This window comes from Dinoponera quadriceps, unplaced genomic scaffold (assembly GCF_001313825.1).
Source record: "Dinoponera quadriceps isolate SergipeBrazil2010 unplaced genomic scaffold, ASM131382v1 scaffold163, whole genome shotgun sequence".
Lineage (NCBI taxonomy): Eukaryota > Metazoa > Arthropoda > Insecta > Hymenoptera > Formicidae > Dinoponera > Dinoponera quadriceps.
In genome coordinates this window covers 592,838-605,034 of record NW_014554384.1, presented here as the reverse complement: position 1 = coordinate 605,034, position 12,197 = coordinate 592,838, and the positions used below count along the sequence as shown (strand labels likewise).

General features: G+C 51.6%; 1 protein-coding gene across 3 annotated transcripts in view; it reads right to left on the bottom strand.

Moving 5' to 3' along the window:
* LOC106748061 (RNA-binding protein Musashi homolog Rbp6) overlaps nucleotides 1–12,197 on the bottom strand; it is a 728,960-nt gene that overhangs the window by 227,802 nt on the left and 488,961 nt on the right. The window contains exon 1 of one of the 3 annotated variants that reach the window (XM_014626269.1): nucleotides 4,272–4,325. The exons of the other annotated variants lie outside the window; for them this stretch is intronic. The gene's annotated coding sequence lies outside the window, so the exon portion shown is untranslated. Of the gene's footprint in view, nucleotides 1–4,271; nucleotides 4,326–12,197 lie in introns of those variants that run through there. 3 annotated transcript variants of the gene reach the window in all.

Sequence of the window (12,197 nt, the reverse complement as noted above, 5' to 3'; positions counted from 1 at the left end):
CCCCCCCCTATCCCTTCGATCACTTCTCTACCCTCCATTATTTCCGTGATCGTCTCATATCGCGATATAATATCGTGCCGTTTTCCCTCTGCGGTTTCTGAAACGCCCCTCCTCGTCTCGCTCGACGTTCTTAATTGTCCTCGTCTCCCGCTCCGCGCTTCATTCTTTTCCGAGACCGCAGTCGAAGCGACCGCCAAATCCGCTTTGCTCCCTTCGCCATTCGCGAAACGAGCAATCCCGGGCTTTCCTCGAACGGAGTCCGGCGTAGCCGGACGATATCGGGAGGGGCAAGGGGAGATGGGGGGGGGACCGTCGTCATAGTCGTCAATCCGGAAACTTTGGCATTTTGCTTTATACGCCGCAGGAGAGGGAGGAGAAGGTTCTGCGTCCCCGAGAAAAGAACAGGAGAACAATCGAGCCCTGTCCCCGAAGGGCGCGTCGCCCCGCACAGAACTCGGCGAAAAACGACCTTCCTCCGTCCGAACGCGTCAAACTTTAAAGGGGCGCGGTTTAAGACTCAGTTCGCGCGTAATAACGTGCGCGCTTCGCTATCGCCGCTTTAAAATAGTTGGAACGCAAAATGAGTATTTTGAAAATTCGTTGAAATCTACGCTACACATAGATTTGAATATGATTTAATTATTCGCGCAATTGTAAGTAGATTGGCCATTCGGGAGCTGAAATATCTCCCGGATCGAAATTTATGACTTTATGTTAAACCTTCGATTCTACAACGCAGTATGAGTTAACATGGCAAAATAGGTTCCATTTCAATGCTAATAATATGACTGTACTTCTACTTTGACTTTGATATTAAATTAATGGGCAATCTCTTTGATGCGCTACTGAAAATACGGCGCTCTGCGACACAATCATCTGATGTCCCAAAATTTCTTTCACCGGAAGCGCGTCCGTTAGCGGTGAGAATCGAGCGCGAGGAAAAGGAGATTGCTGAAGGACGGATGGAGATATTCCACGGATAGGTGTCAGTCATTCGCACTTGTTCTCACTCGTCCAACTCCGCCGGCGATGTTCAATTAGTCTTATGACACTAATCTAATACCGAGCGACGTGCTAATTTTTTCCCCTCGCCGGCATTATCCCCGCTTACGTTCGCGGAACGTACGTGTCGGCGCTTTTGGAGAACACGCGCATGGAACACAGGCGACGGGAATATCGATATTCTAAAAATGTCGCGAAATGACAGAAGACGATCGTGTCTGCGAGCGTCGTTGGGAGCTTAAACGATTTTCGTCCATTTATTTTGAGGAAAAACAGGAAATTTTCGCCGCCGTTTTCGTCGGAAAAAAAAATATCGACTTCTGCCGCACAGACGAGTTGTCCAGGGGTCGGCGGAAGGGCAGGGAGGGAGGGATAACGACGTAGTCAGCGTATTGCGAAAAGATCGATAATTGGGGCCGGCGGGATATTTACTTTTGTTATTCGCCGGTCGCGCGCCACTGTAGAGATCCACGTTCGCGATATTAAAAAGATATTAGGACGTCGCAAGAGGCGACGGGACTGTAAAACCGTGCCGCACACCGTCCTGAGATGGAGATTGTATTTCAGATAACGGTGAATTTTACAACGCGTCGCGATATATGGGTCAACGGGAAAGGGGGCAGAGGGGTGGGTGCGAAGGCGGCGGAGAGATAAGGGTGTAACTCCGTTGGATGGATCGTTCGTGCGACGATTATCTCGCGTGACAATGCGTTGCCGCAATTTCCGTCTACGCGACGGGAAGTTTTAAGAACTCCATTTAAATGCCACGGCCTCTAATCAAATAGGAGAAGGAGTTAGTCGCGCGCGGCCGGAGTTTATCGCGTATTCCGTAATACGGATCCTCGTGCGAATATAACGCGCGCGAGTGAAATTAACGTTAACAATACGTTGACTCTGCTTGTTCTCGCGGCGAAGAGGAGGAGAGTATCGTAATAAGGCGTAACCGCCTCCCGATGAATTAAAGAAGCGAAGTTAATAAACTAAGAGCAAACTCGCGCTCGCGGGTGAGTGAATCAAAGAGAGTTCGTAATTTAAAAGTTTTTAATTTTCAAGTAAGTTTTATTATTTCGTTAAAAAAAGCGAGTTTTTTAATTTAAAATCCGACGCGCCTCCCAATGCTCCCGCGCCCTGCGGTTGATACCCGCGGCTGTAATCGCGCGAGTAGCGCTTTCGCACTCGTACGCGAGCCGCGGACTTTGCGAGACGCTGATGAAAAGCGATGATTCGAGGTTGATTACAGGCAGGCGGAGGGGGGAGGGGGGGAGAATTCAAATGGCGAAAGTGATCGGAAAGCGACGACGGTGTTTGGGCGATATCTATTCACGGACGATGCGCGATCGACATCAGTTAGTTGATCAGAAAGCGACGCTTCGAAAATAGAAACGGCAGCAGAACCGCGAAACTGAGAGAAAGAAAGGGGGAGAGAATGGAGGAAAGAAAAGAGAGAGGGAGAAGGATACGGAAGAAGAGGCGAGTCCTGCTGGACGGCTGCCACAAGGCGCTTCGAAAGTAACGATCTCGTTATCGTTCCGCCTCGAGAAGCGAAGGACTTAAGATAATAAGTTTGTATGGGAGGGTGGAGAGTCCTTAATAAGAAACCGGAGCGTTCTCGCGCGCGCGGGAGGGAAATAGCTCCTGCTTACCCTATCTCTTTCTCTCTCGTTCTCTCGCTCTCCCCCTTCCTCCTTACCGTCATCCACGTCGGACCACTCAACTTATTAATTCCATTAATATTTCTTTCATGCGATTTGACGCACCGACGCGGCGAGATTATTAAAAGCGCGCGCGGAAGAGCTTTAATACCCTCGAATATTTCGTCTTCATTACCGCTCGGTGCTTATTTAGGAAATCAACCGATCCTTCCGGGATATCACGCAAAAGTGCCAGGTGTGATAGGAGGCGCGACGACTTATTTCTCTTATCTCGCAGCATCATCCTTCCGGTACCGTCTTCAGTGTTACCCCTAATTGTCTTAACTTTATTCTAACTGTCTTAACTTTATTCTAATTTAGATTAATCCGACTTATACCTTCGCGCGAGATTTTTACAATGTAATTTCTCTTTCTCTTTCTCTCTCTCTCTCTCTTTCTATATATATCAAGACACCCCCATTTAATGTCAAAGGTCGATTCCTCTGACATAATCACCCAACGCCAACGTTTTTTACTCTTTCGGCGGAGGAAAATGGAAATGTTTCAAACGGAAAAATGCAGAGATAATCCACGGGCAAATGAAACAGAACCGATAGATCCGTTCCGGCTATTTAGAAAAAAGCGCGACAGTAGTTACACACCCGCGACGTAGCCGTGACGCATTTGCAAATAACCCATTAAATTTGACACGAGCTCGACCGACACAAAGTCCCCGTGACATTAATTAATCTCGCTCGGTCGAGTAAAACGCACAGATTCAGCGGCCGATGTGAACGCACGCGTTCGCCTCGCTCACGGTGATTACATCGAGCGGATCGTTCTCGATGCGCAAGTAAAGCGTATTACGAGATCGACATTCCGACGGAAACGTTGCCGGCTCGAGAGACGCAGGTAGGTCTCAGGCGTTCCTACAGATCGCTCCCGTCGCTGACGGGGATCTTCGAATGTCTCTCGCGCGTCGCGCGCGGAAACGTTCGCAGTCAACGACGAGACGCGTCGGAGTATCGTGAAAGCGAGAAGGGACAAGGAAAGGAGTATGACCATCGTCTTGTTCGGACGGAAGTCGGGAAAGATTTCGAGAACAACGGCGGTCCTCGTGACTGAACCGACGACGGTGGAAGTTGTCCGCCGTCATCTCCGTGAAACATTTCGGTCACTGCACATTGTTGCGAGAGGAGTGCACGGGCGAGAGGAATCGGGAGAGACGGAGCGAGAGGGGGCCGGCGGGGGTGGTCGGCGGGTGTAGGGAGCGCAGGGGGTGGCAGGGGGAAACAGAGAGACAGAGAGGGAGAAAATATCCGACACCCCGGTTGGTTGGTCCGCCTCTGTCCGACGGATGACGTCCACGATCAAGCTCCACCCACACACATGCCCCCAGCCAACGCACACATACGCACACATACCTGCAGCACGCACGCACGAACCCACACACGCATACACACGAAAAGAGAGACAGGGAGAGAAAGAGGAAAAGAGACAATGATGTGCCACGGGGGTGCGTACGTGTGGAAGCCGACACTCGCACACGCGCGACGACACTCGCAAGCTCGCGAGCCCTTCGAGGCTCGCTCGGAGTTGGCGAGAGGGCTCGCGAACTAGAGGGTTGCGGCACCGTACCTTCTCGGGGGTGATGAGCGGCGTGATGTACGTGGTGACCGCCGTCGTGTACACCTTGCGATGACCACTGGATGAGAGAAAACCTGCAGGTCACTCAGTACCACCGTGGAGTACCGAGTGCCGTGCGATCGGCAGAGGAACGGCTCCGAAATACGTGGGACTCGATCGATCGATCCGATCGATCGGCCGGGTACGGCGAGATTTTCGCGCCTCCGTCGGGAACACGCGCGCGTGTACCTGTTGTCGTCGTCGTCGTCGTCGCGGTTGCGCTCGTGGCCGATCGTGCGACACGGCGTACGGCTGAATTTTCACACTTTTCCGTGGGTCTCTCTCTCGTCGAGAATTCACTGCGCGACAGTCGGTGCTGCGTATCCTGCGGTGAGAGCGCGCTTTTTTCACGATACTCCTCGCGACTCCAGGTCAGATATCGGACTGACGCGGACCACTGGCGGTTCGATTCGCAGAGTGCCTTCCTCGCCGGGCCGCACAATTCGTCTTTCACTCCGGACTACAGGTATGATCTCTCTCTCTCTCTCTCGGGAGACGTCGTACTCGCGCCGTTCACCGGACGTACACTTTGCGGAAGACACTGGGGGCTAAATCCTCGATCCTCGAGTCTCCGGTGGGCGACGTAACGCGCGATGAACGTGACGAGACGGGAACACAGCAGGCAGAGTCGACCGTCGGTCAGCCACGATCTCGGTTCGCGCGTGTTCTCTCCCACTGGCGCCGGGTATTCCTCGGGTCGGCGCGCTTTCGTCTGACCTCCAACTGGAGAACCGGTCACGTCGTGTCGGACGAATCGTCGTTTATCCTCCGCTGGTACCGCGCGCGACGGAGGGTACGAGCGAGACGGATGAAGAGCACTCCGGGACAGACGGAAAGAGAGAGAGAGAGAGAGAGAGAGAAAGAGAGAGAGAGAGAGAGAGAAAGAGAGAGAGGGAGAGAGAGAGAGAGAGAGAAAGGTCGACTCGCGAGAGCACACACAGGCAGGTGGTCGTCGTCGCGCTCTTCGTCGCCGTACGTTGTCGGGTTCAATGCTGCACGCTGTGACGCCGAGAACAGAATGGGGCGATCGTGGAGGCCCGGGCAGTGAAGCCGTAGCGAGGGGAGGTGGAGAGGTGCCTCGCGGGTGGCGAAGGAGTGGGATGCCGGATAGAGGGGCGAGTGAGTATTCCGGGAAGGGGCCCCTTCATCCCGCTCTTTCACGTCCTCCGCCCTCAAGCGAGAGCTACCCCTCCGAGGCGCGCAGGCGCCCCCGGGGCGCTACCGTCGCTCGAGGGGGTGCGTTTCCAGAGGAAGACGAAGGCAGAGCGATCCACAAAGAGAGGAGGGTGGAGGAGCAAGAGCAAGGGGTTGCGAGAGAGAAAGAGAGAGAGGGAGACAGACGGGCAGACAGAGAGAACGTGAACGGGGAAGAGTGAGAGAGGGGAACACGGGCTCTTCTTCTCGCTCGTTTCCTTCCTTCCTTCACCAGCAGCAGCACACCCCAGCATCGACCGACGCGCCACGCTGCTCCGAGCCGTTCGTACCCTCTCCTCCCGCGTCCTCCCTTCTCTGCCCACAACCTCCTCGCCACGCCGACCCAACGGGAATACTTAATGCCAGGAGAGAGTGAGAGAGCAAGAGAAAAGGGGGGGGGGAGAGAGAGAGAGGCTGACTGCCTGACTGCCTGCGCCAAGCCACGCTCGCTTGACGGCGGGATGGCAGCGAGGGTGGCCAGCGCACGGAAGTGGAGAGGCTCGCGCGAGTCGCCGGATGTTGCTCGCGAGAGCCTCGCGGCTACTTGTTACGCGTCCGTGAGCTGCCTCTGACTGGCGAGATTTCGCGGGAACGACGTGTCGGCCGCGATATTCCACCGAGATGTCGAATCTCTATTCGACTATGTCTCTCTATGTCGCGTATGCGTTTCTCTCTCTCCCTCTTTCTCTCTCTCTCTCTCTCTCTCTATCTATCTATCTATCTACTTATCTATTTATCTATCTATGGCGTTTTTCTCAACTTCTTCCCCAACTCGACTTGTCGCGTATCGAGCTCTACGAGTTGTCCATATAGCCCGAGTGGGTCTTATTCCTCGCTATTACGTGACATTAGATTCAGCCGAGAGAAACAGAGAACGGCTGAAAATACCACGAGTAATTTCGAACGAGATCGTGCGGCGGCGGAGGGGACCTGTCGGGCCGTTTAAAAATTCGACAACGAGCCATCGTTGGGGCTATAACGAGGATGCAAGAGACATCCGATCCGCTCGATATTCTATCGACAGCTGCCGAGATAGCGCTACAGCGATAACCTGCTGTCCAAGTAGTTCGAGCCCTCGCTGGTGAACGGGAGCCTGGTGCGGCCAATATTGACCACTACTACTCCCGTCGGATCCAAGTGCTTCCTCGACTCCGCCGCCTGCCTGCTTGCCTGCCTGGCTGGCCGCAGGCCAGGGCCTCCTCTTTCGCTCGTCTAACGCTTCGGTGTGAACGTATCCTACGCTTAACGTGGAAGGGACTAACCTAACCTAGAAAGATTTCATTGAGCTACAACGTGACTTAGCTGGCCATCAGTACTATAGACACACTCTCTCTCTCTCTCTCTCTCTTCATGTGAACTGTCGCAATGACCGACGCTATCGTTCAAGTAAAAAAGGGAGGGTGAGAAAGGGAACCCGCCGTAAGAATCACCATTTTTTCGAAAATACCGCCGCTTCGGAATGCGCCGTCGAAGCGGCTCGGATAAGGTCGAATGGTTCTGGTTACCGCGCGGGATAAGCGACCTTAAGAACCCGGGTCAAGCTTTCGCGGAAATACGTGATATCGATATGATGTTTTTTTTTTACCTAAATCCTTTCTCTCTCTCTCTCTCTCTTTCTTCGTTATCGCCGTGGAGGAAGATAAGAATGTTGGTTTGTTTGTCTGTCGTTCGTAGCACGGTACGAGGGATACCGATAACGCCAACAGGAGCAGCGGCATTCCCAATTCTTGGATGATGGCGTTTGCGAGAGACAAGGTGAAGGGGAAGGCGGACTCCGCTTGCTCGCGTGCATTTGGCTTGCATCCAAAGCGAGACGCTGAATGAACTTGGCGGGAAAACCGCATTGGCGCGTGTTTCCTTCTGTCGTACGACAGACGCGACTACAATGGCTGGCAATATCCTTGCGCCGGCTGCGTAGAGACGTCTCCATGTTGGGAAATAACACTGAAGATAACCCGGGAATTTATCGACTCCCTCCCGCGCTAGTAAATAAATTCGCCCTGTCTCAATCCGCGGTTTTATTCCGCGGCTTTCGCGGAACGGATTTCTTTTTTTCTTTTTCATTTTTCTATTCTATTTTTCCATAACTCGATATTTTGTTTGCATCGCCACGTGCACACGTATGTATTAAAAGCCAATGGTTGTGACGTCAATCATCGTTACTCGTTCAAATTAATTCCTTTCACGTTTTCTCTTTCTCTTTCTCGCCGGGCCGTACCCGCGGCTATAATTTAGAGAAACGCGTTGTTCATTTTCAACGCGATGTAACTTACGTTCCGAAGCATTATCAATTTCGACGGGATGCCAGTGTAAAAAAAAAAAAAGACAAATCGACGCTGCGCCTCTGTGTATTCGCGAAATTTCCAAACTGGACGCATATCGTTGCACTCAAACGTTGCCGAATGCGCCGATGTATTTAGAAAAGAACCCATTAGCGTGACTGCGGAGCAGCCCGCCTTGACGATCTTCGATTCCGCGTTTCGACTCGTTTCGACTGCCATCACCCGCGTGTCCTTGCGGTTACGTATTTATGGTGTAATAACAGAGCATTACCGCGGAAACGGTTAGTGGTGGGCGAATGACGGATTATTCACTGGCCTCGAGATTTCGGCCGGTCAATGTGATCCCGTAACCGCTTCGGCGATCCCACAATAATCATTACTCTGGGGGCTGTCGACTGCCAAGGATGACATGTAATCATGATATTGGCACGTAACTGAGTTATCGCACCACACGGAAGGGTCCGCCCTTTCCTCAGGGGGTTCCCTTCGGTCAACGTATATTCTACTGGGTGACCAGAGATCGACGAGACGTTAATGCGATCGAACCGTTAGGCATCGCGTGAATCCCCGCTAAGTGAAATGTTTCTCGCGCCCGGGGGCGGCCCTCCGCGCGCGGCGGAAAGCGAAAAACCGGGCCGGACGTGACGTGTTAATTAATTTGAAAGTGACGTATCGCGCGTATTTTTGAGAGAGCGGGAATTTAAATAAAATACTGATATCGCCGCGATGGATCTCAATTTTAGCAACACGCCCGAAACGAAAATTGACATGCACGATATAAAATATTAAATTAACGATTTTCTCTGCGTTTATTAAATATTACAATAAATATTTCGTTAATGTAATATCCCCGCCGAACAATACGGGCTGTAATAATGGAATCAATACGAACGGCACGAGGCATTAAAAAAAGGGTCACGCCGAAAGAATTTTCGACAGTTCGAGACAAATGCTTCGTCAAATATTTTCAGTAATTCGCGGTTTCCAAGAATAATTCGCGCTTTCTTGCTGAATTCGTTAAATGTCCCCGAAAGAGGTGTCGTTAATTAGATTACCAAGTAGATTCACTTCTCCCTAGTCTCGATCCCCCATCTGAATCTTAAACGTTAATTTCTTATCATACCCAAGAATCGCGACAGCCGAACTGGGTGATTGAAAGAGTGCCGTTTAACCCGGTCGTAGGATCGAGTGTGGATTCGTACCCCGTGGAAACCTCGGTACCGAAGAAAGAGAATGCCGATGTAGCCTTCGATCCCTTTTAACCCGGCACTCGCAATCGGTATTTGTTTCGGTGACAGTATAAGGGCAGTGTGTTTTCGTCGGCAGCAGCTGAATTTCGGAGGCCCGCATGCATGATGCACGCGGGGAAGAAAGGGAACCGAAAGAGGGATGTGTGGAGGGATGCGGCTGGGGTAGGGGTGGGGTGGGGGGGATGTTCGATTGGACCGTTCGACCGCAGTAGAAACTCTTCCACGACCCAGTTCGCCCTTTCCCGCATGACGTCGCCGGGATTTTTGGTCGCGATTCCCGAGCTCGATACTTATCTCCCCGCAATATGGCTCATCCCGGACGACCCGGCTCGCCTGTCTACCTCGAAACCGCTCCTCGATATTCTCTCCCGACCTGTCCTCCTTCCTTACCTTCCTCCGCGACCCGGTCGAATGGGGAACCCGAAACTTTTCTAAAATATTAGATGTTCCGACATGCTCGAAAGGCGTGAGGACGCTTCTCCATCCTTCCGCCTCTCTCTTTCTCTTTCTCTCTCTCTTTCTTTTTCTTTCCTTTTTCGTCATTCGTCTAGGCCTTTTTCTCGAGTCCAAATCTTCCCATTTGGTGCTCATTCATTTTGCACTCGTTGCTCACGATTCCTCCGAAGAATTCTTCGAGGTCGGATGGAAGAAGAGCAAGATAGAGAGAGAGAGAGAGAGGAAACGCAAGCGGGTCGAACCAAGAAAGCCAAGGGTGAATGGGCAAATAGCTCGAATCACGCGAGCCGTTGCCTCGTAATTAATAGGGCGCACGAAAACGAGCTACTGCGCCATCAGCGGCCCTCAAGATCCTCCTAGGTAGCTACACATCACCGAGAAGAGCTCGTCCGCCGTAGAGTCTCGAGAGATAAGCCTTAATCGATATCGACAGTATTTTACGTGGCCGCCTTTTTCACCGCACGCTGATAAGATCGCAGGGCATGAACTTAGCAACTCGCGGAAATAGCGATGGTGAACGCCTCGTCGCAATTGAAGCGGACACAAGCTAAATAGAAACGAATAGTCCGAGGCGACCCGCCGAAAAGGAGAAACAATGGGTGACCTGAAGCCTCGAACGACGAAAAATCGAACGTTGGGTTACATTATATTTTTTTTCAAAAATCTAATCAAGAATAAAAATTCATCTTTGTTTCTTCGAAAGAATAATACATATTCGGTACTCGACGATCTATCTTTAGCTATTATTAGTTAGGAAACTCCCTTCCGTTAATATAAATAATGCGGTGACAAGGAGAAAGAGTGAGCGGTCTGAAGTCTCGAAGGACGAAAAATCGAACGTTGCGTTATATGACATTTTTTCGAAAAACGTAGCAGAAAAAAAGTAGTCGCGAGCAAAGATTCATCTGTTTCTGAGAGAACAATACACACGCGATATTCAACGATCCGCCCTAAACTATTATTATGAACCTTCCCTCCACTGATTTAACGAAGGCGACACGATTGTTGCGGCCGCAACGTCCATTTAAGCGTGACGTTCTTTCAATTATTTTGAGTGCTCCTAAGCATCCATTATTTCTCCGATAACGTAAGGAGATTTTCGTCGAGACGCGACCCACGGCTCATCGAACGTCGCTCGTCGCGACTTAGCGCACGATGCAAGACGTCAGGATTTCACCGGATCGTCCGTTGAGGAGAATCGCTTCCCGTCAGAATTTTACTCGCGCGCGTCCGTCCGCGCAAAAATTTATATCCGGTCATAAGAAGCGCCTCGCGCTTCCCAAGCATTTATCTTATTCACTTCATGAGGACGGTAAGAAAGCGAGGATCGGCAGCGGCGCGAAAGGGGGTGAGAGACGCGCCGGGAAAGAGAGAGAAAGAGAGTTGGCCGGGGCGGACGAAGTAAATCAAAGGAAGGAAATGAATTTTTATCGAGGACAGAAGGCCCCCGGACTCGCCTCGGCGGCCACGCCGAGCGAAGCTCCTCCTCCCGCTCGACCATGAGAGAACCGGGTGAGAGATTTGTGGAAAAAATCGGCGAGGAACTGCGGCGAGATACGATACGGCGCGCTCTCTCTCTCTCTCCGCCGTGTCTCTCTCGCACCTTCGCCCCCTCGTTCTTCGAAAAAAGCACTCGGACGGCGAATTCACCGGCGCGATAAATTTCTGGAATCCTCCCGCCTTCTCTCAGCGCGCCCTCCTTATTTTTCTCCTTTCAGTGGCCGCTTCCTCGCCGGCTGATTAATGGCATTAATAAGGGGGTTTACCGTCATCGGGCGCGCGCCGATCGCCGGGATGTTTTAGATTCGTTATCGGCGGAAAATTCCGCGCTCTCCTCGCGGCGGTTTCGACGAACGAAGATATTCGACGGGGGCAGAGAAAGGGTAGCTAAGGCGGGAGGGTGTGGAGAGGCGCTGAAAATTACAGAGACTGAGTACTCTTCCGCGCGGTCGACGAAATTTCGCGCGATCCATCGCGCCCGGATGGCGGGGGGGAGAAGTAGCGAATGATTGCAGTTGGCAAACGTGATTAATAGAACGCGGAAGCATCTACATAGCGGCGGGGAGAGTTTAGCGACGTCGGTCGCGTTTGCTTAAAGACAGGAGAGGAGAGAAGGAAGAGGTGTCGCGCGCGTTGGGAAACTCCGCGCAAATGTACACGCAGGTGTGTGCCCTTAGTATCGCGGTTCCGTGAAGCTCAGTAATGACTCCCGCTCGTTAGATTGGTTTGCGTGTAATACGCTCGCCGACGCGACGCTGCATGCTCGATTTATCCGCAGCGTCGATTATTCTTCCGATATTACCCGCCGCGCGCGTGCACCGCAAGGAAATCGTGACGGCGCGGCCGGGGATTAAAATAATTCGATAACTGTATTTTTACATTCCAACGGAGACGCGAGAAGAAAAATGAGAGAAATTTATTTTGAGAGTGCGTTTCAAAACTACACCAGGAAAATCTATTTTTTATTCAAGTTGAACGTTAAAAGAAAACAAAAATTAAGAGCGACTGCTTTCCTTCACACTAATATTCTTTTTATTTCTACTATGTGTTTTTTTTTTCTTTTATTATTTCGCAAGTAATATTTTTCTCTGCGTGCACGAGTAATTCACGAGAGATATTTGAGCGCGCACACAAGCCTGGATTGTCGATAATACATCTCGTTAGACTGAAGGACAATTCATCGACGCGACGTGTGT